Genomic DNA, 24,281 nt, shown 5'->3' with positions numbered 1-24,281 from the left:
TGTAGAGCCCCCTGAACTACAATTTAATATGTTGTTTTTAACTGTCAAAAGCTTTTATACTTTCATAAGAGATGTTTACTTGCCAGAGGCTCTCCATATGCTAAGTCCTAGCTTCTCATGAAGCTTAAGAAAGGAGTCTTAGGAAAGCTTTCATTGCTGGAACTCTGTATGGGACTTTAAGCTTACAGACATTTTGTTGCAAACAGAGTGGAGACTAAAATGGTAGTTGGAAACTCATATAGGTGGAAATTACTGATCTTAGCTTCTCTAGGGTGATCTAAATGTAATGTTTGCTGGAGAAACTCAGTATCCCAATATTTTTAGATTTTCCTAAGACTGTGTGGATTTCTAATAGAATTTTCTCTTAAAAATACTTTTTGGAATACAAGTGCACCCCAGTGACAAGGGAGGTGAAATCACTGTTTAGTGCTAATCCCCTACATATCATGTAAGTGATAGCATTTGATGTTGGTGTCTCACTGTCTGGCTGACTTCACTTAGCATGGTAATTTCTAACTCCATTCATATCGCTGCAAATGCCATTATTTCTTTCCTTTTAATGGCTGAGTAACATTCCATTGTGTATATATGTACCACGTCTTTATCCACTCCTCTATTGATGGACATTTAGGTTGTTTCCATGTCTTGGCTATTGTATATAGTGCTGCAGTGAACATTGGAGTACATGTATCTTTTCGAGTCGTGATTTTCTCTGGATAGATGCCCAGGAGTGAGATTGTTGGGTCAAATGGTAATTCTTTTTTTAGTTTCCTAAGGAATATCCATACTGTTTTCCACAGTGGTTGCACCAATTTACATTCCCACCAATACCGTAGTAGGGTTCCCTTTTCTCTACACTCTCTCCAGCATGTACTGTTTGTAGACTTTTTGGTGATGGCCATTCTGGCTGGTGTAAGGTGGTACCTCATCATGATTTTGATTTGCATTTCTCTAATGATGAGTGATGTTGAACATCTTTTCATGTGTTTTTGGCCATCTATATGTCTTTTTTGGAGAACTCTCTGTTTAGCTCTTCTGCCCATTTTTTGATGGAGTTGTTTGTTTTTTTGGTATTGAGCTGTAGGAGGTGATTATAAATTTTGTAGATTACTCTCTTGTCAGTCACTTCATTTGCAAATATTTTTTCCCATTCTGTGGGTTGTCTTTTTGTGTTTAGGGTTTCCTTTGCTGTGCAGAAACTTTAAGTTTATTTTTGTTCTTTTTATTATTTTAGGAGGTAGATCTGAGACGATATTGCTGTGGTTTATGTCAGAGAGTGTTCGGCCTATGTTTCAGTTTTTGCAATTTAGTATGTATCCAGTTAATGTGAGTCTGTCAATTCTTTATTTCTTCAGAAAATAATTTTCCAGGCTTCAGCCAGTATTGAGGAAGGGTATCCATCAGATTATGAAGAGGAACTATGTCTAGGGAAACCCTAATTTATCACACATCTTTCATCCATTCCTCCTTATAATTCCTGAACTCTTGAGGATTCTTCTACGTAAACTAAAGTTCTTAGGTTTTGCTACTGTTGATTTTAGAGTAGACATTCTCGTTTCTGTCTGTTTTCCAGGTTCTGAAAATTTGCTGCTTTTTTCACCTCTCTTGTATTTCTTGTGAATTTTTGTCTTTAAAATATGCAGTTATAGTGAAGTTTTTTTTGTTTTGTTTTGTTTTTATTTCGAGGCAGTGAATTGGATGTGTTTGTTAAATCTGCTCTTTTAACTCAGAAGACTTTTTTTTTCTTGACTTCAGAGGATAATAGATGAAGACTTACTCTACCATTTATGATAATACTATGACTATTAAAGTATGTAAAATTAGAATATATCATATAAACTTTATGTATCTCATTTTAAGCACTAATTATCTTTAATGCATAATATATTCATGACAACAAGCAAATTATCTTTGCCAAAATTTAAATGTATTAATGGCTACTAATTTTTCTAGTATGTTTCACTATTAGCAATTATTTAAAATTTAGTCACAATAAATTCACAATGTGCATATTTCTCTTAAGCATTTCCGCAAATTTTCTCCTAATTATTACCTTCTTAAGAAAAATTTGTCATTATCACAACTCTAAACTCTAGAACTTACAATGAGACTTTCCTTGTTGTATTTCTTATGTGTGTAAAGAGAGCACTAACTTTATTTTGTGTGCATTTAAAAGAGGGAAAACCAGCAGGACTGAAGTACATAATACTCTAAGTATTTGTATTTCATACTTTAACAATTGATATGTGGATAATCTGGAGAATCCACTAATGTAACATTTTTAAAGCTAGTAAAATTTCATAAAACCTTAAAAGAACCTATTTTGGTTTTTATTTTATGGAATTCTTATTAAAATAATCCATCTGATTATCATCTGTGCACTTAGGCATAATAAAAGCTTATTGGCACCATATATGACACAGTCAGTTCTGGGCTTCAATTTTTTCCAATTGTTGTGCCAAAACTATTTTAAAATGGTACCTGAGCCTAGCATTGCTAATATGTTCTTTGGACCCTACTCAGTAAAAGATAAGTTTATGTTTTGAAGGCTATGCTGTGTTTTCTATTTTTAGTTCAGTTTATTATGAATGTTTTAAATTTGCATGATTCTAATAAGAATATAAGGTTAAAACCTGAGGGCTTTTTGTTTTGCGCAGAAATCAAAATAAATAAAATGGGGGGACTGACTTTATATTGTTCAAATTGATTTTTCTAATTTTTATAAATCAGACTTGAGATTAATCAGTCCATGTTTGAAAAAAATTTTCAGTTATTTAATTTTGTGGAGACAGTATTTAAAACTTCCTTTGAAATTAGAATAGATGGATGTCATAACAGAATATGTTGGAATCCAGTTGTGTAACTTTACTTTTTTTTCTTCATTGGAACTAATTTATTTTGTTTTAATAAGTAACTCCCTAAAGAATTCTTTTGCTCAAAGTGAGGTTTGAAAATTTATAAAAAGTTACCTGCTTTTCTCATTGTTTTGAAACAAGATAAGTTTGATTTATAAATTTTGGTTTAAGTGGTTTTATTTAATGTTTGTTGTTCCTCAAAATAGTCTGTTCCTTTTAAAAGAACAAGTTACTTACAGCAGTTCCTGTTGTGGCTCAGTGGGTTAAGAACCTAACTAGTATCCATGAGGACGTGGGTTTGATCCCTGGCCTTACTTGGTAGGATGAGGATCTGACATTGCTTTGAGCTGTGATGTAGGTTGCAGATGTGGCTTGGATCCCATGTTGCTGTGTCTGTGTTATAGGCTGGCAAATGCAGCTCTGATTATACTGCTACCTGGAAACTTCCATATGCCATAGGTGTGGTGATAAAAAGCCAAAAAAAAAAAAAAAACAAACCAAAAAAACAAGTTAATGATTTTTTCCCCCAAGAATTATAGATATGAGCGAGATGAAAGTAGTGTTAATAATGAAAATGATGTTCATTTGAAAACAACTAAAATGAGTGATAGCCTAAGCTGGGTTTCTTTGTTTATTGGCATGCAAGTGTCAAAGAAAATAATAGTAAAATAAGAGTAATAAACATTGTGAGCACTTACTATGTATCAGATCCCAATTTTATAAGCTATATGTATAATAACTCATCTTCACAACAGCCCTGTAAAGTAAATAGTTATTATCACCCCATTTCATAGATGAAGAAACAGAGGCAAGTCATATAACTGATAAAAGGTAAAGCTGAGCATAGCATCCAGACAGTCTGCCTCTGGATTCCATAACCCTCTAAATTGCTGCTACTGGGAGATGGAATTAAGATGGCGGAATAGAAGGACTGGAGCTCAACTTCTCTCCTAAAAACAACAAAATTCACAACTAAAGGCTGAGCAATCTTCACCCAAATGGACCGGAAACCTTAAAAAATATATCCTACTCCAGAAGAAAAAGAAGAGGCCACATCAAGAGGTAGGAGGGGCGATTTCATGATATAAATAACCCCATACCTCCCTGGCGGGAAGCTCCACAGACTGGAAACTAACTGGTTCACAGAGACTCACCTACAGGAGTGAGAGTTCTGAGCCCCACATCAAACTCTCACGTGTGGGGATCTGGCACTGGGAGAAAGAGCCCCTGGAGCATCTGGCATTGAAGGCCAGTGGGGCTTGTGCACAGGAGCTCCATGGACTGGGGGAAACAAGAGACCCCATTCTTAAAAGGCACACACAGACTTTCATGTGCACTGGGTCCCAGGGCAAAGCAGTCTCCATAGGAATCTGGGTCAAACCTGACTGCAGTTCTTGGAGGATCTCTTGGAAAAACAGGGGTGAACATGGCTTGTTGTGAGGGAAGGACACAGAAAGCAAAGTTCTTGGGAATATTCAGCAGCCATGTCTTTCTCTGGAGGTGGCCATTTTGGGAAAACCTGGCCCCACCCATCAGTCATCTGCTGAGAAGCCCCAGGGCAAACAACAATCCAGGTGGGATCACAGCACCACCCCTCAGTAAACAGGCTACCTAAAGACCCCTCAGGCACACAGCTGCCTCTAATCCAGAGACTAAGCCCCATCCAACAGAGGGATTAGAATCGGCTCCACCTACCAGAGGGCAGGCATCAGCCCCTCCCATCAGGAGGCCTACAGCAAGCCCCCCCATACTGACTTCAGCCACAGGGGGACAGACACCAGAAGTAAGAGAGGCTACAATCCAATTATCTGTAAAAAGGTCCCCACACTAAAAACCTATGAAAATGAAAAGACAGAGAACTATAATTCAGATGAGGGAGAAAGGAAAAACCCCAGAAAATCAGCTAAGCAATGAGGAGATTCTCAGCCTCCAGGAAAAGGACTTTAAATTGTTGATTCTGAAGATGTTGCAAGACATTGGAAATAAACTGGAGGCAAAGATGGATACCTTACAAGAAACACTGACCAAAGAGATACAAGATATAAAACTTAAACAAGAAGAGATGCAAAATACAATAACTGAAATAAAAAATTTATTAGAAGTAGCAAATAGCAGAATACATGAGGCAGAAGAACGAATAAGTGAGGTGGAGGACAGATTAGTGGAAATTACGGATACACAACAGAAAAGAGAAAAAAGACTGAAGACAAATGAAGAGAGTCTCAGAGAACTCTGGGACAATGTGAAACGCAACAACATCCATATTATAGGGGTGCCAGAAGGAGAAGAGAGAGAGAAGGGGACAGAAAAAATATTCCTAGAGATAATAGCAGAAAACTTCCCTTACATGGGGAAGGAACCACTCAGTCAAATCCAGGAAGCACAATGAGTACCATATAAAATAAACCTGAGGAGGAACACCCTGAGACACATATTAATCAAACTGACCAAAATTAAAGGCAAAGAGAAAATCTTGAAAGCAGCTAGGGAAAAGAAACAAGTAACATGCAAGGGAACCCCAATAAGGTTATCAGCAGATTTTTCATCAGAGACTCTGCAGGCCAGATGGGAGTGGCATGATATACTTAACATGATGAAAGGAAAAAACCTCCAACCAATATTACCCAGCAAGGCTCTCATTCAGAGTTGAAGGAGAAATCAAAACCTTCACAGATAAGCAAAAGCTGAGAGAATTCAACAACACTAAACCAGCCTTACAACAAATACTAAAGGAACTTCTCTAGGCAGAAAAGAACAAGAGAAGAAGGAAAGAAGAAAGAGCAGCAAAAACAAATCCAAAGCAGTTAATAAAATGGCAATAAGAACATACGTATCAATAATTACCTTAAATGTGAATGGACTAAACGCCCCAACCAAAAGACATAGACTGGCTGAGTGGATACAAAAACAAGACCCATATATGCGCTGTCTTCAAGAGACCCACTTCACTTCTAGGGACACATACACATTGAAAGTGAGAGGATGGAAGAAAATATTTCACGCAAACAGGAATCAAAAGAAAGCTGGAATAGCAATACTCAGATCCGACAAAATAGACTTTAAAATGAAGAATATTTTAAGGGACAAAGAAGGACATTACATAATGATCAAAGGATCAATCCAAGAAGAAGATATAACAATTTTAAATATCTATGCACCGAACATAGGATCACCACAATACATAAGGCAACTGCTTACAACCTTAAAACGACAAACTGACAATAACACAATAACACACAATCATAGTGGGGGACTTTAACACCCCACTTACAGCAATGGACAGATCAACCAGACAGAAAATCAATAAGGAAACACAGGCCCTGAATGATGCATTAAACCAGATGGACTTAATAGATATTTATAGCACATTCCGTCCAAAAGCAACAGAATACGCATTCTTCTCAAGTGCACATGGAACATCCTCTAAGATTGATCACATCCTGGGCTACAAATCAAACCTTGGGAACTTTAAGAAAATGGAAATCATATCAAGCATCTTTTCCGACCACAACGCTATACCACTGGAAATCAACAAGAACAAAACTGCAAAAAACACAAACAGGTGGAGACTCAACAACATGCTACTAAACAACCAATGGATCACTGAAGAAATCAAAGAGGAAATTAAAAAATACCTAGAACCAAATGACAACAAAGATATGACACTCCAAAACCTATGGGGTGCAGCAAAAGCCATTCTAAGAAGAAAGTTCATAGCAATACAAGCCCACCTCAGGAAACAAGCTAACTTTACATCTAAAGCAGCTCGAGAGAGAAGAACAGACAAGACCTAAAGTTAGTAGAAGGAAAGAAGTCATAAAGATCAGAGCAGAAATCAATGAACTAGAAGCAAAGAAAACCACAGAAAAGATCAATAAAACGAAAAGCGGGTTCTTTGAAAAGATCAACAAAATTGACAACCCCCTAGCCAGACTTATCAAGCAAAAAAGAGAGAGGACTCAAATCAATAAAATGAGAAATGAAAAAGGAGAAGTAACAACAGACATCAGAGATATACAAAGGATCATAAGAGACTACTACATGCAACTATATGCCAATAAAATGGAAAACCTGGAAGCAATGGACAAATTCTTAGAAAAGTACAATCTTCCAAGACTAAACCAAGATGAAATAGAAAAGATGAATGGACCCATCACAAGTACTGAAATTGAAAAGGTGCTTAAAAAACTTCCAACAAACAGAAGTGCAGGACCAGATGGCTTCACAGGCAAATTCTATCAAACTGTTACAGAAGAGTTAACACCGCTCCTTCTGAAACTATTCCAAAATATTTCAGAGGAAGGGATACCCCCAAACTCATTCTATGAGGCCACCATCACCCTGGTACCAACACCAGACAAAGATTCCACAAAAAAAGAAAACTGCAGGCCAACGTCAATGATGAACATTGATGCAAAAATCCTCAGCAAAATACTAGCAAACCGCATCCAACAATACATTAAAAGGATTGTACATCATGATCAAGTGGGATTTATCCCAGGGATGCAAGGGTTCTTCCATATCCACAAATCCATCAGTGTGATACACCACATTAACAAACTGAAGAATAAAAACCATATGATCCTCTCAATAGATGCAAAAAAAAAAAAAAAAGAAGAAGCCTTTGACAAACTCCAACACCCATTTCTGATAAAAACCCTTCAGAAAGCCAGCATAGAGGGAACCTACCTCAACATAATAAAGGCTATATATGACAAACCCACAGTGAACATCATTCTCAATGATGAAAAGCTGAAAGAATTCCTGCTGAAATCAGGAACAAGACAAGGATGTCTGCTCTTGCCACTACTGTTCAACCTAGTTTTGGAAGTCCTAGCCATGGCAATCAGAGAAGTCAAAGAAATAAACGGAATCCAAATTGGAAAGGAAGAAGTAAAACGATCCCTGTTTGCAGATGACATGATGCTATACCTAGAGAACCCTAAAGACTCTACCAGAAAACTGTTAGAGCTCATCCATGAATTTAGCAAAGGCGCAGGATTCAGAATTAATACACAGAAATTGACGGCGTTTCTATACACTAACAATGAAAGAGCAGAAAAGGAAATTAGGGAAGCAATCCCGTTTGCCATCGCATCTAAAAGAATAAAATACCTCGGAGTAAACCTACCTAAAGAGACAGACGACCTGTACTCTGAAAACTAGAAGACCCTGATGAAAGAAATCAAAGACAACACAAAGGGATGGAAAGATATACCGTGCTCATGGACTGGAAGAGTTAATATTATCAAAATGACCATACTACCTAAGGCAATCTACAGATTCCATGCAATCCCTATCAAACCACCAAGGACATTTTTCACAGGACTCGAACAAAATATTTTAAAGTTTGTTTGGAAGCACAAAAGACCCAGAATAGCCAAAGCCATCCTGAAAAAGAAAAATGGAGCTGGAGGAATCAGGCTCCCGGGCTTCAGACTATACTACAAAGCAACAGTCATCAAAACCGCATGGTACTGGCACAAAGACGGAAATACAGATCAGTGGAACAGGATAGAAAGCCCAGAATTCAACCCATGCACTTATAGCCAACTAATCTATGACAAAGGAGGCAAGGATATACAACGGAGAAAGGACAGCTTGTTCAATAAGTGGTGCTGGGAAAACTGGACAGCCACAGGGAAAAGAATGAAATGAGAACACTCCCTAACACCATACGCAAAAATAAACTCAACATGGATTAAAGACCAAGAAATAAGACCAGACACTATCAAACTCCTAGAGGAAAACATAGGCCAAGCACTCTCTGACATAAACGACAGCAACATCTTCTCAGTTCCACCTCTTAGAGTAATGACAGTAAAAACAAAAATAAACAAATGGGACCTAATCAAACTTCAAAGTTTCTGCACAGCAAAGGAAACCCTAAACAACACAAAAAGACAACCCACAGAATGGGAGAAAATCTTTGCAAGTGGATCCACTGACAAGGGATTAATCTCCAAAATTTATAAACACCTTCCTCAGCTCCATACCAAAAAAAAAAAAAAAAAAAAAAAACCAAACAACCCCATGCAAAAATGGGCAAAAGAGCTACACAGACAGTTCTCCAGAGAAGACATATAGATGGCCAAGAAACACATGAAAAGATGTTCAGCATCACTCATCATTAGAGACATGCAAATCAAAAGCACGATGAGGTACCACCTTACACCAGCCAGAATGGCCATCATCCAAAAGTCTACAAACACTAAGTGCTGGAGAGGGTGTGGAGAAAATGGAACCCTATTCCACTGTTGGTGGGATTGTAAATTGGTGCAACCACTGTGGAAAACAGTATGGAGATTCCTCAGAAAAGTAAACACAGAACTACCATTTGATCCAGCAATCCCACTCCTGGGCATCTATCCAGAGAAAACCATGACTCGCAAAGACACATGTACTCCGATGTTCATTGTAGCACTATTTTCAATAGTCAAGACAAGGAACCAACCTAAATGTCCATCAGCAGAGGAGGGGATCAAGAAGAGGTGGCACATATACACAGTGGAATATGACTCAGCCATTAAAAGGAACGAAATACCAGCATTTTTAGCAACATGGATGGACCTAGAAATTATCATGCTAAGTGAAGTCAGTCATGCAATGAGACACCAACATCAAATGCTTTCACTGACATGTGGAATCTGAAAAAAGGACAGACTGAACTTCTTTGCAGAACGGATGCTGGCTCACAGACATTGAAAAACTTATGGTCTCCAGAAGAGACAGTTTGGGGGGTGGGGGGATGTGCTTGGTTTATGGAATGGATTCCTATAAAATTGGATTGTGATGATCATTATATAACTACGGATGTGATAAATTCGTTTGAGTAATAAAGAAAGAAAAAAATAGTAAATGTGTAACTGATCACTTTGCTGTACAGCAACAATTGACAGAACATTATAAATCAAATATAATAAAATTTTTAAAAAGTAACTTAACAAATGTGAAAAAAGTAAATAAATTGTTGCTTCTAAAAGAGAATGGTCCAGAAAAATAGGACATTGCTCCAAAACAAAAGAAGAAAAAAAGAAAAAAGAACATAGTTAAACCAAATGACTGTAGCTCATTGTGACTCTGGCTTACCAAGCAAAACACTCATCAGTATTATTGTGGGATTTTAACCTTATTTGGCCTACAGAGAGAAAAGAGTGAAATAAAGATGATTAAATTCCTCACATTAAAATCAAGAGGAAACATAGTTTACCTTGTGAATTTGGTTATTTTTTCAGTTATTTATTCTACTGACATTATTGTGATAGTAAAGGGAGAACGGAAATGAAGCAATTTGAGAGTGACATTAATTTTGAAGTGTTTATTATCCAATAGTGAAGTAAGTTGTTGGATAAATATAACTTAAACTCAGAATAAAAGCTTGAGCAGGAGAGAGGTATTTGGGGATCACTGTGACATAATGGTGTTTAATGTCATGATATTGGTTGGTTATTACCTAGGAAGAAGATAAAGAGAAGGAAAGTTCACGTTAAGGTGAGAGGAGAAGACAATAAAGGAGAGTGGGGAAAAGCAGCCATATAAGCATGGCCATATAAGAGGACGTGCAGGAATAAGTGGTGTGAAGAAAGCCAGGAAAGGAAAGTGATAGTGGTCAGACACGCCTAAGGCTGGTGAGGGTTGGATTATGTGAAAGAAGATTTTCACTGTGTTTGGTAATGTGGAAGTCACTGATGAGTGTAGTGGTAGTAGTTTCAGTGGAATGTAGACAAGGAAGCTAGATTGAGGTGAATTAAAAAAAAAAAAAAGAAGCGAGCATTAAGTAGACTAATACAAATGCTTGGTAGACTAATTTTAGTGTACTCCTCATAATTATTCTCATCAGGAAAAGCCCAGCTTTAATCACTGCTCTCCTCAACTTTATGGAACCATTATGTACATGATATTATCATCTTTTCTCTGTATTTGCTTACCTCTTCTTTATCTGTCCACCTCATCTTTCCCTTCAAAATCCCATCACTGTATCTAAGGGAATTCATTTTCTGTGGTTAAAAGTCCTCAGCCATATCTCTGAATGTTATCTTTATTTCCTTACTTTATCTTTGCCTTGTTTGTCTCCCCTCATATGATATACAGGCCAGGAGTGGGAGTGTTATCCTCCCTCACTGTTAGCATTTTCAGCAATATGCCTGCTCTTCTGAGTTTCCCCAAAGAGTTGGGTGGGGGTTTAGTTCTCTTTAAAGTAGCAGAACACTCAGAGAGTCTTGCATATAGTATTCTTTGTACTGCATACACTATTTTATGTAAGAGACTTCAGCATCTGTGAATTTGGGTGACCATAGCTGGGGGTCACTGAGCTAAGACTGTATTTTTTTTCTTTTGCTGATGACATTCAAGGCTCTTACTTGTGTTTGTTTTTTTCTTTAGAACTGTTACTTGGGGAGAATGTAATATAAACATTGTTTCAGTTATATCAGAGAGTAGGAATTTGATTATGAAATTTTCAGCTTTATTCCCTCTAGGTATTACCTCTGATAAACAGGAAACTAACATTTTTTTTTCTAAATATAAAACAGTAAAATAGTCATGTATAGGAGAATAATGTGAAATAATGTAACTTGAGGAAACTTGGATGCTAAATAAAGTACATGAGAAAGTAAATAAAAATGGTTAGAACTTTTTAATTGTAAAAATATTTCATACACTTATTTTCATTTTAATTTTTACATCATAAATGTTTGGGCAAAGCAAGATTTTTCTCTGAATTGATAATTAATTTTGTCTTCATGAAATGTTCATATGTTTCTTAAATGAATGAAAGGCTAGAATGAAATGCTAGAATTCAGCCTTTAATTCTAAGAAACATTTGAGCCCTAGGAAGATTATCTCTTTGATGCAAGAATTTTTCATTTTAAATGGCTCATTATTCAGTTTTAATTTAAATGAATTTGATTTAAAAGATTGCCCAAGAAATTGTATAATCTGTACTTTCAGATAATCTTTTAATAATCACATACTTTTCTTTCATATACCCATAATTAAACCCACGGGTGACAATTTCTAAACCTCTTATATGTCATTTACCCATCATCTTAAATCTCTTAAGTAGTTTCTTGGTAAGAATAAATGATATATTGTCATGACTAGATTATTTAACATAACTACTTGGAAATAAATCTGCCTTCAGAATTATTTTTTAACTGTGAATAAACCCCAGTATAAAAAATAAACCTTTGGATCAGAGAAATTAATTAGTGATATGATCTCTTGAGGCCCTCACTGTCAGTTCTCAGCCCTATCTTGTAAAAAAATCTTCCAACCTAAAACCTGTCTCTGCTTTGTGAATGTAATGCAAGTTTTTCTTTTAGAAAGTGACCACATATTCCCAGAGTCTAGTTTAATGTATTGTATTGTTGATTTGACTTTTCTTTTGAATATAAGTCAGAGACTCAGTTCTTTGGCTAGATCACCTCAAATTGACGATGCTGTTAAAACAATAACAGTAACAAATGTAAAATCTGTAGGTTAGGTAGACTATAAATTTATTTATTTAAAAAAATTCTATTGGAGTACACTTGACTTAATGTTGTGTTAGCTTCAGGTGTACAGCAAAGTAAAACAGTTATACATATACATATAGCCATTCTTTTTCAGATTCTTTTCCCCTAGAGGGTATTACAGAATATTTAGTAGATATCCCTGTGCTGTACAGTAGGTCCTTGTCAATTATGTATTTTATGTATGTTAGTGTGTATATGTTAGTCTCCAGTTCTTAATTTATCTCTCCCTCCCACGTTTCCTCTTTGGTAACCATAAATTTGATTTTGAAACAAGTGTTTATGTTTTGTAAATAAGTTCTTTTGTATCATTTTAAAATTAGATTCTACACATAAGTGATGTCATATATTTGTTTTTGTCTCACTTCACTTAGTATAATATTCTCTAGGTCTATCCATATTGCTGCAGATGACATTATTTTATTGTTTTTATGGCTGAATAATCTTCCATTGTGTATATGTACCACATCTTCTTTATCCATTCCTCTGTTGGTGGAAATATAGTTTACCTCCGTGTCTTGGCTATTGTACATAGTTCTGTAATGAACGTTGGGGTGCAGATATCTTTTCTAATTATAGTTTTCTGCAGATGTATGACCAAGAATGGGACTTCTGGATCATATGGTAGTTCTGTATTTAGTTTTTTAAGGAATCTCTATACTGTTCTCCACAGTGGTTGTACCAATTTACACACCCACTGACAGTGTAGGAGGGTTCACTTTTCTCCACACCCTCTCCAGTATTGATTGGTTATGGACTTTTTGATGATGGCCATTCTGACTTGTGAGATGGCACCTCATTGCAGTTTTGATTTGCATTTCTTTAATAATTGTTGATTTTGAACACCTTTTCATGTGCTTTCTAGCCATCTGTCTGTCTTCTTTGGAGAAATGTCTCTTTAGATCTTCTGCCCATTTTTTGATTGAGTGGTAGATAGACTATAAAATTTTGATTGCAAGGAGAAAATAATTGTGAAAGTAGATTATTTTCCATGTTTTATAATAATAGATGGGTTTTTTAAAAAAACTTGGAATTACTGGTCCCTAGAAAATAGCATCGACTTGTTTGAAACCATTTGTTGGTATTAAATACCCACACTTTGTAGACCTTTATTTTTGCACATAAATAATGTATATTTCCCCAATTTAAAATAGAATCACATAGCTTTTCTTACACTGAATATGAATTATTTTCATTTTTTTTTTTTTTTTTACATAAGCAACTACCAAGTAGTATAGATTTGGAGGGAAATAAGGTGATCTCAGACTAAAGTTTCTTCTTGAAATATGAAGAGAGAATTTGTAGGTCAGAGCTGTTTAAGTATTTATGTATTAGGTTATGAGTTTAGGCAAGTCATTAAACTCTCATCTATGAAATGAAAAATGGACTAAATTACAAATCCTTGCTATGCTAAATTTCAGTTACTATTTGATTACCATGAATCAGTCTTAAGATTAAAAATTAAAAGTTGAACAATGGATCTTTAATAATCATGAAGGAATTATTAAGCATTGTATTTATGCATGACATAATATTTTTCCATAAAATTTAAGGAACTATCTCTACCTTGAAGTAGCTTACATTTAAAAAGTAGAGTTCATTCTGTGGCACAGTGAGTTAAAACACTGACTACAATAGCTTAGTTCACTGCGAAGGCACAGGTTCAATCTTGCGCTTGGTGCAATGGGTTAAAGGATCTGGCATTGCTGCAACTACAGTATAGGTTGCAGCTATAGCTTGAATTTAATCCCTGGCCCAGGAATTTCCATATGCTGTGGGTGTGGCCTTAAAATTTAAAGATGGAAGCCACCAGGAAGCAGGTGACTGAGGAATATGTCAGTGTTACTTTTGAAGATCAACAAAAGGTAAACAGATTTGCATGGAATACAAGTAGAATCACAGAGCTGAAGGAAGAAATAGAAGTAAAAAAACAACTCCAAAATTTAGAAGATGCTTGTGAGGACATTATGCTTGCCAATAACGACTACTTAATGATACCTTACCGGATTGGTGATGTTTTCATTAGCCACTCTAAAGAAGAAACTCAAGAATTGTTAGAAGAAGCAAAGAAAAATTTGCAAGAAGAAATTGATGCCTTAGAATCCAGAGTGGAATCAATTCAGTGAGTGTTAGCAGATTTGAAAGTTCAGTTATATGCTAAATTTGGGAGTAACATAAACTTTGAAGCTGATGAAAGTTAAACATTTTATAATACTTTTAAAAAATTTGTTTAATAAACTTAAATATTGTTTAAAATGATAATTTCCCTTCTTCAAATGATATAGAAAGCAAAACTTTAAAAAATTTTTTTCATTTATTTAATGGAAACTTGCCTATTTTCATGTCTTGCTTATTTTATATTTTTAAAAGAAGATAGTATTCATCTATGTATTTTGCATAACAATTATATCAAGTGTAGGGGCTTTATGTAGTGTTATTAAAATCAGTTAAGCAATCTTTAAAAAAAAGAAAAAGTCAAATAGACCACTGGGTACATTAAAGAAGATGTTCTATGTATCTTGATTTATTTCTGCCTCCACTCTGTTTACTTATATCTCTTAGCTAGACCTTTTCTAGGGAACAGAGGATTCAAAGATGAATAAAACATGGCCTTTAACCTCAAGGAGTTTACAGTCTGTTTAATATGTTTAAAAGTCACAGCCAAAAGTGTGACCATAGAGGACTAAATAATAAATTTATAAATTAGATTTTTGCTTACTCTTTAGAACTGGCATTATCTTCCTTTTTTAAGTTAGTAGCTTCAGTGTAAATGCTGAAGTCTTGAATTTTGAACTGTGGAGTTCACAGTACTGTATTTTTTCAAGTTTGGAAGCTTGAAGAAATCAGGGATATGCCTTTTTTTTTTTTCTTTTTTTTTGCTTTTTAGGGCCTCATCTGAGGCATACAGAAGTTCCCAGGCTAGGGTTCGAATCAGAGTTATAGCTGCTAGCCTACGCCACAGCCATAGCCACATGAGATCCGAGCCATGTCTGCCACCTACACCACAGCTCATGGCAATGCCGGATCCCCAACCCACTGAGCAAAGCCAGGGGTCGAACCTGCATCCTCATGGATACTAGTCAGATTCATTTCTCCTGTGGCACAATGGTAACTCCTGTCTTTTTTATTTAAGGTTGTAATGCTAGCATTTACTTAGTTCAGTGACCAGAATGGAAAAGATCCTTGATAGGTTTGTTGAAGTGAATTAAAAGCATAAACATAGACCAACATTTAAAAAATTATAATATCATTTTTACTTGTTTACTTTGGGGTGTGTGTGTGTGTGTATATGCCAGATTAGTGCACAAAATACTACTGTGCAGCTCAGTGAGATGTAGGGAAGTAAGCACTTGTATAACTACCACAAAACTCAGTAAAAGTCATTGCCTCCTTTTAACCCCTCCTCCCTCCCTTTTTCCAAAAATCTCACTTTGACTTTTTGTACTTTCCACAGTTGCCCATGAGGCTGCCAAAAGCATTACTCAGCCTTTCATCACCTCTAGTGGGATTAGGAGACACTAAGTGGGAATTCCAGGTTTACCTCTTAGTGTGTCTTACTTCTGACTCTTGGTCCTTATAATTTAGTCTACCGTAACTGGAAGATCATAATATTTTAAATCAAAGCACAGAGGTCATATTAAAAATAATTACTGATTTTACAACAGAACTGTAAATAGATAAGTTGATTTATGAGTCTTCAAATTATTCTTATAATTTGCCAATATTTGGTCTTCAGTTTTGATCCTGTAGTTAAATACATAAATATAGTTATATACTCAGAATTTGTATACCCAGATTCACATGAAATAGATGAAGTAAAATAGGTTTACCGATGATAATAATGGTTTTGAGATGTATTTTGTATAGAATTAATTTTTATTCAGTCCAAGAAGAAAACATAGAAGATATGTACTATAAATTTAAAGTTTTCATTTTAATGTAATTTCCTTTTATGTTTATGCTAGGTATTTCTAGAGAAAATTTTGTAATCTAATCACACAGTTAGCTCAGTATATATGTATTATCTTCTTCTAACAAATGAATTTATCATAAAGTTATTTCAGTATCACTTCATTCATAGACTAATATATGATTCATTTGGGGAAGAATGGATTCGTATTTTTTCAGGACCTCAAACCTATGAAAAAATGCTCACGTTTATAATTGGACAGTAATTTTTATTTTTATGCTCCTTACACTTCCAAGAGTTTAACTAATAAATATAAGAAGGAAACCTGGAATATACAGAGTCACACTAAAAAAAACCCCCAAAAAACAAAGAAAAAGGGTTAGATTTTCTCAGGATTTCATAGTCCTTAATAAGATGTTATTACTTGTCATACAGAACAGTATCAATGACAACCTAACATTTTTTCTTTTAATTTGACGAAATTAACTTTATTCCCAGAATCAGCAAGCTACCCTAAAAGGAATATCAAAATACTTGTTTCTGTCTAGTATTTTATGTCTTTAAGTAACTGGATATACTTATCATTGGGGTATTAAGTTAATAGTGGTAAAACATCTGTTATTTCAAAGACCATGAATACAACCTAACCATTTTTTTAAAAAAGCAAGAATTGCATGAACTGGAGAGTTTGCAAAATAAGAAATAGGATTAGAGTGTGTAGTGTGTATTTGTGTGTGTGTGTATCTGTATGTTTATTTTGATTCTTTTTTTTTTAAATTAACTAACTTTATTTTTAGGGTCATTTTAGGTTTCCAGCAAAATTAAAAGGAAGATTGAGAAATTTCCCATATATCCCCTACTGCCACACATGCACAACCTCCCCCATTATTAACATCCTTCACCAGAGTAGACTTGTTACAGTTAATGACCCTACATTGACACCTTTTTTTTGCTTTTTATTATTTAAATTTATTTACATTTAATAAAAAGTCTAAACATATAGACAGCAACCAGGTGAACGAGGCTCAGATATGTTAATTGAGATATATAATTTGTCACTCCAAAACAATTTCAAAATTTCATTTTTTTTAATTAAAAAAAATTTATTGAAGTATAGTTGATTTCCAATGTTGAGTTAGTTTCTGTTGTACAACAAAGTGATTCAGTTAGATATTTGTTTTCATGTTCATTTTCCCTTATGGTTTATTACAGGTATTACAGGATATTGAATACAGATCCCTGTACCATACAGTAGGACCTGGCTGTTTATCTGTTTTATATATAGTAGTTTGTGTCTGCTAATTCTAAACTCTTAATTTATCCCTCCCCCACTCTCTTTCCCCTTTGGTAACCATATGTTTGTTTTCTGTGTCTGTGGGTTTGTTTCTGTTTTGTAAGTTTGTAAATAAGTTTCTTTCTGAATGACTTTACTTAGAGGATAATCGCTAGGTTCATCTGTGTTGTTTCAGATGACATTATTTCACTTTTTTTTATGGCCGAGTGGTATTCACTTGTATATGTATACCACATCTTCTTTATCCATTCCTCTGTCAATGGACATTTAGATTGCTTCTACATCTCAGATATTGTAAATAGTGCTGCTCTGAACATTGGGGGACATATACCTTTTCAAATTATGGTTTTCTCTAGATATATGTCCAGGAGTGGGATTGCTGGATCATATGGCAACTCTATTTTAGTTTTCTGAGGAGCCTCTATACTCTTCTCCATAATGTCTGCACCAATTTACATGTCTACCAATAGTGCAGGGAGTTCCTTTTTTTCCACACCCTCTCCAGAATTTATTATTAGTAGACTTTTTGAGGATAGCCATATTGACCTGAAAAATGAGGTGATATACCTCATTGTAGTTTTGGTTTGCGTTTCTCTAAGAAGTAGTGATTTGAATATCTTTTCATTTGCCTATTAGCCATCACTGTGTCTTTGGAGAAATGTCTAGTTAGGTACATTGGCGCAGCTTTACCATCCAGAGTCCATAGTTTACGTTACAGTTCACACTTGGTGTTATATATTCTGTGGGTTTGGACAAATGTATAATGACATGTATCCACCATTGTAGTGTCATACAGAGTGCTTTCGCCACCCCCAAAATCCTCTGTTCTACCTCCCTGCAACACTGGCAACCATTGATCTTTTTTACTTTCTCCATAGTTTTGCCTTTTCTAGAAATCAGGTCTTATAATTAGAATGAAAAATCAGTGTTGGAATCATGCAATATGTATGTGACCTTTTCAGAGTGGTTTATTTCATTTAGTAATATGTGCTTAAAATTCCTCCATGTCTTTTCATGGATAACTCATTTTTACCAGTGAATAATACTCCATTGTCTGTATATACCACAGTTTATTTATCCATTCACCTTTTTTTTGGGGAAGGCACACCTGTGGCATGCAGAAGTTCCTGGGCCAGGGATTGAACTCACACCACAGCAGTGACAACACCCTATCCTTAACCTACTGAGCCATCAGGGAACTCCCCATTCACCTTCTAAAGGACTTTTTGAATGCTCCCAAATTTTAACAGTTACAAATATAGTTGCCATAAACTCCCATGTTCAGGTTCTCATGTGGACATAGATTTTAACATTTGGATAAATACCAAGGATGGTGATTACTTGGGTTGTATTGTAAGAGTATGTTTAGTTTTGTACAAAACTGCCAGCCACTAAAGTGGCTCTATCATTCCCACTGCCAGTATATGAGTTTGTGTTTCTCTGCATCCTGTCCAGCATTTGATATTGTCAGTGTTTTGGATTTTAGCCATTCTTGTGTAGCGGTGTCTCATTGTTTTAATTCTCAATTCCTTAATGACATAAGTTGTTGAACACCTATTTATATGATTAATGAACATCTCTATAACTTTTTTTTTGTCTTTTTGGGGCATGCTGCACCTGTGGCATATGGAGGTTCCCAGGGTAGGGGTTGAATCAGAGCTGTAGATGCACGCCTATGCCAGAGCCACAGCAATGCCAGATCTGAGCCACTTTTGCGACCTACACCACAGCTCACTGCAATGCTAGATCCTTAACTTGCTGAGTGAGGCCAGGGATTGAACCCGCAACCTCGTGGTTCCTAGTTGGATTTGTTTCCACTGCGCCATGATGGGGATTTTAGTGAGGTGTATGTTGCCCATTTAAAAAAAAAACAGACTATGCATTTTCTTATTGTTGAGTTTTAAGAATTCTTTAAGTGTTAAATGACAGTCCTTTATCAGACAGGCCTTTTACAAGTACTTTTTCCCAATCTGTAGCTTTTCCTCTTCCCTTGACATTGTCTTTTGCAGAGCAGAAGCTTTTAATTGTAATGAAGTCCAGCTTATTAGTTTTTTTTTTCATGTGGTGTTATGTTTAAAATATCCTTATTATACCTGTTAGCTAGATTTTTCTCCTATGTTATCTCTCAGGAGTTTGATAATTTTGCGTTTTACATTTAGATCTGTGATCCATTTGAGTTAATTTTAGTGGAAGGTAAAAAGGTCTATGTCTAGATTCATTTTTTTGCATGTGAATGTCCAGTTGTTCTGGCACCACTGGCTAAAAAGATTATACTTGCTCCACTGTATTGCCTTTGCTCTTTTGCCAAAGATAAATTGACTATATGTAGGTCTGGTTTTAGGTTCTTCTGTTTCATAGATCTATTTGTTTATTCTTTTGCCTATATCATACTCTCTTGATCTCTGCAGCTTTATATTAAATTTTGTAAGCCTCTTACTAGTTTTGCCAGTACCTCTACAACTCATTTATTTCTGTGTCTGTTTTCAATCCTTCCTGTCCTTATGAAGCCTGTCCTGACCACCTTATTGGTCACTTCCCTTTCTTTGTTTACTTAATAATATATGTTGAAATTTGTAATCATCTTTTTTGTTTTTAAATTTACATGTGGCAAGCTTCTTCCCTGAATGCCTCCCACTCTCCTCAGAAAGAAGTGTTATTGAATGTAAGGAAAATCAATAAGTCTCCACCATAATTGCTTCAAGTTCCCATGTGTCCCACTGGCTTGCACTATCACACTTTCCCATTCACTTAATACTTATCTCTTCTCTCTGCATGTCCTTAAATAGAATATTCTCCTTTCTTCCACCTCTCGAGTTGGCTAATTCTTACTCTAAAAGACTAAACTCAGACCTAATTTCTCTTTTTATCTCCAGGCAACCTGAGGTCTTCCTGAACTGTGCTCCAACTTGATTCATTTCTGTCATAAATTTCATTTATCATCCTGAGTTTAATTGCTGCCATAGATTTGTCAATTTTTTTCTGAGGAAAAGGGCAGATTCTTATCAATTTTGATACCCATGAACAACTATTACAATGTCTAATATATTAGCAGTTCTATAATGTTATGTATGTTGAGTTCTTGATTAAAACTAGAGCTACTGAAAATTGACTATATCTGGGTGATCTCTGAATTTTTAGTTATCCCTCAGGTTACTTTCTAGTACTAAAAAAGTAGAAAAGTAGACTGAGCTTTCAATGACAAACCTGGAGCTTTAGCATAACCTGTCCTACTCTTCCATGTAAGCACAAGTAAGATGGGATGTTTCTTTTTCTTATATATCATGTCTAAATTCGTTTTGAATTCCTGAGTATCTTCGAGAAAGTAACTTGAAGTGGGCCATAGTTTCCCATCTATTTTTTATACTTTTTAATTGCATTTTAAAGAGATTTTGTTCTGGCATTTAAATAATTGTATAATTACAAAGCAGAGAGCAAATTAAAACTACATTTATTTTGACCACCTACTATGTTCCAGGCTCTAAGCTAGGCACTCTGGTTTAATCATCTCATTTAGTTCTCATGATAGCCCTAAGAAGTATGATTATCACCATTTTAATATTCAAAATAAAAACAAAACAAATACCTGAAGCACAACTGTGATACTCTTATTGGGAGTGCTGTCTCTCTTTTTAAAGGAATGTGACCTGTGGCAGTCATATGTTTTGCAAATATGAAATTATTTTAGAACAATGCAGTGACCTTTGGTAGTGCTTGATTAGAATTCATATGAAATGAAATTTCACAAGGTCATTTTGAGTTTTAGTCATATATGAGAATAGAATTTATTAAGATTTAAACAGGCAGAAATTGACATCATTTGTAAATTAAGTAGTTTTAATAGATCCCCTCCGAGGACTTTTCCTACTCAAACATTTTGTTTTTAAAAATTTTTCGCTTTTGTTCACGTTTTGATGCAGTTCATTTACAGAGATATGACTAGTCAGTAGAAAAGACATCAGGAAGAGATTCTAAGAATTACCATAATTTATAAACTGGAAAATCAGTTCTTTAATAGACTGTGAACTGTGTGGTTTCTTATGAAGTTATTTTCATTCCTCTTATATTTACATATATTTTAATGTCTCTTTGTTTTTATATTTTTGACAGATTTCTGTCATTTGGAACTTTAGACTTTTTCTTCAAAGAAGTATTACAAATTCTTTTAATAAGTTCTATGAAAAACTGAATTTAAAACTAGAATTTATTAAAATTAATATTAAATCTCTAAAGATATATTTCTTAGCAGATGGGAGAATACTTAGGTTATTAAACCTAATTCATAAATCACTGTCTAGGGTAATGAGACTTTAATGTTCTCTTCAATTTTTCCATTAACTTAAAGTATCCAGGGCTTTCAGATAAGTTATTTTGGTACATTCACTATGGGACAAATACAATTCTGTTGCTATGGAAAACTTACTCTTTAAAAAATGTGTGTTTTCCCTTCTGTATTGAGATTGCTGATTCCTTTTCCATATTCCCATAATCTAATACCAAATAATGTATTTCAAAAATTTTATTATTGTTAGTGATATATAAAATATGTTAGAAATTATGATAATATTAAAAATTAAAAAGAAATGAAAGTATGCTTTTTTTAAGATTATAGTATTGTAGTTACCAAGAATCAGAGCCCATCGTTAATTCTATAAACATGTATCATTTGTATGTCATGATCAAGGTATTATAATGGCTGACTTATATAACTTGATGGAAAAATTGGAAATTTGAATTTTAAATATTGTTGTCAGAGTTTCCAGAAGTTATGTGTCTGAATATTTTATATCACATAATGTTCCAGAAAGATAAATGTGAAAATTTATTCTTAGAGATTCAGCTTTTTATGAAAGCTGTTTAATCTAGATTAATACTTACTAACTTGATATTGAAACAGTTATTTTCAAAATTAAGGTATTAGTTTATTTTGAAAATTGTTCTACCAAACTCACTCTGAGAAGTATTGCAATGTCAGTAAACACAAACTTTTATTATGCCGTAATTTTCAGTTTACTCCCAAAGATCAGTAAATATTTTTATCAAACAGCTGAATATACCTTTAAAAGGTGAACAAGTAGAATCATTTCTACATTTTTTTTCTTTTCCAGTCACATAGTATGATTGATTTCTAAAAATAAAGCCAGAAGATTGAACCTAATTTTTTGCAGGATAATTTGACATTTGAGGACTTGGTAACCTGAAAACTCTCCCAATAAAAATATAAATATATAAAGTAAAAGAAAATAAATTTTATTTATTTATTAATTTTTTAATTAAAATGTAACTGATTTATAATGTGCCAATTTCTTCTGTACAGCAAAATGACATGCACGCATATATTCCTTTTCTTATATTATCTTCCATTGTGGTCTGTCCCAAGAGACAGGAAATAGTTCCCTGTGCTATACAGCAGGACCTCATTGTTTATCCATTCTAAATGTAATAGTTTGCATCTACTAACCCCAAACTCCCAGTACTTCCTACTCTCTCCTACCTTCCCTTGGCAAACATGAGTCTATTCTCTATGTCTGTGAGACTGTTTCTGTTTTGTAGATAGTTTCCCTTGTGCCATATTTTAGATTCCGCATAAGGATAAATATATTTTAAAAGCACTGCCATAATTGCAATAATGGGAAATCTTCTTGGGTGGCATGTGAAGCAGGGTTAGTTGAGTTGAGGTTGTGAAAAGGTGAACCTTAGGAGAATATCTGAGAGCTGATTTTGTTGGAGCCCTGGAAAAGGAAGGCTAAGGGAGAAGTGGGGGGGTCATTTGCGCTTTAATGGTGATCCAGCTACATGGTTTAATGATGATGGGCATATGGAATCGTGCTCTCCATAAATTGGGACCTTTGGAGGCCTCAGTGAAATGGTTTCTGAGAAAAATCTGCTCATTTGGACAATAAGATGAGAGAAAACTTAATGGGGTAGGCATAGGCCCTGTATAGAAATAGTCTGGTCCCCTGAGGACTTAATAAAATGGATCAGCACTCACACAAGTTTGAGTTTTGGGTATGAACTAGCTGTGAAGTCCAGGAAACCCCAAACTAACAAATTGACGTCTACTAAGATGACCATAATCAATAAAATGGAGAGTAGCAAGTGTTAGCCAGGATTTGGAGAAGTTGGAACCCTCATGCAATTGTGGTGGGAATGTAAAATGGAGCAATTTCTAGGGAAAACAATTTGGTGGTTCCCCAGAAAGTTAAACACAGAACTACCAGATGACACAGCAATTCCATTCCTAGGTACATGTCCAAAAGAACTGAAAACAGGGACTTAAACAAATATTTGTAGACTGATATTTTTAATATTACTCAATGAATTTTATTACATTTATAGTTATACAATGTTCATCACAACCCAATTTTACAACATTTCCCACCCAAACCCCCAGTAAACCCCCATCCCCCAACCACTCTCCTTTGGAAACTGTAAGTTCTTCAAAGTCTGTGAGTCATATCTGTTCTGCAAAGAAGTTCATTGTGTCCTTTTTTCAGATTCCATAGGTAAGTGATAGCATCTGATGTTGGTGTCTCATTGTCTGACTGACTTCACTTAGCATGATAATTTCTACGTCCATCCATGTTGCTAAAAATGCTGGTATTTCGTTCCTTTTAATGCTGAGAAATATTCCATTGTGTATATATGTACAAAAACTTTTATTATTATTAGTCAATGAATTTATTACAGTTAAAGTTGTACAATGATCATCA

At 34.9% G+C, this 24,281-nt stretch overlaps 1 pseudogene; it reads left to right on the top strand.

Annotated features, from left to right (window-relative positions):
- LOC100523625 lies at positions 14,167–14,493 on the top strand (annotated as a pseudogene).

Source organism: Sus scrofa, chromosome 8 (assembly GCF_000003025.6).
Source record: "Sus scrofa isolate TJ Tabasco breed Duroc chromosome 8, Sscrofa11.1, whole genome shotgun sequence".
In the NCBI taxonomy this organism is placed as follows: Eukaryota; Metazoa; Chordata; class Mammalia; order Artiodactyla; family Suidae; genus Sus; species Sus scrofa.
The sequence above is the reverse complement of the archived record's forward strand: the minus strand, read 5'-3'. Positions and strand labels throughout refer to the sequence as shown.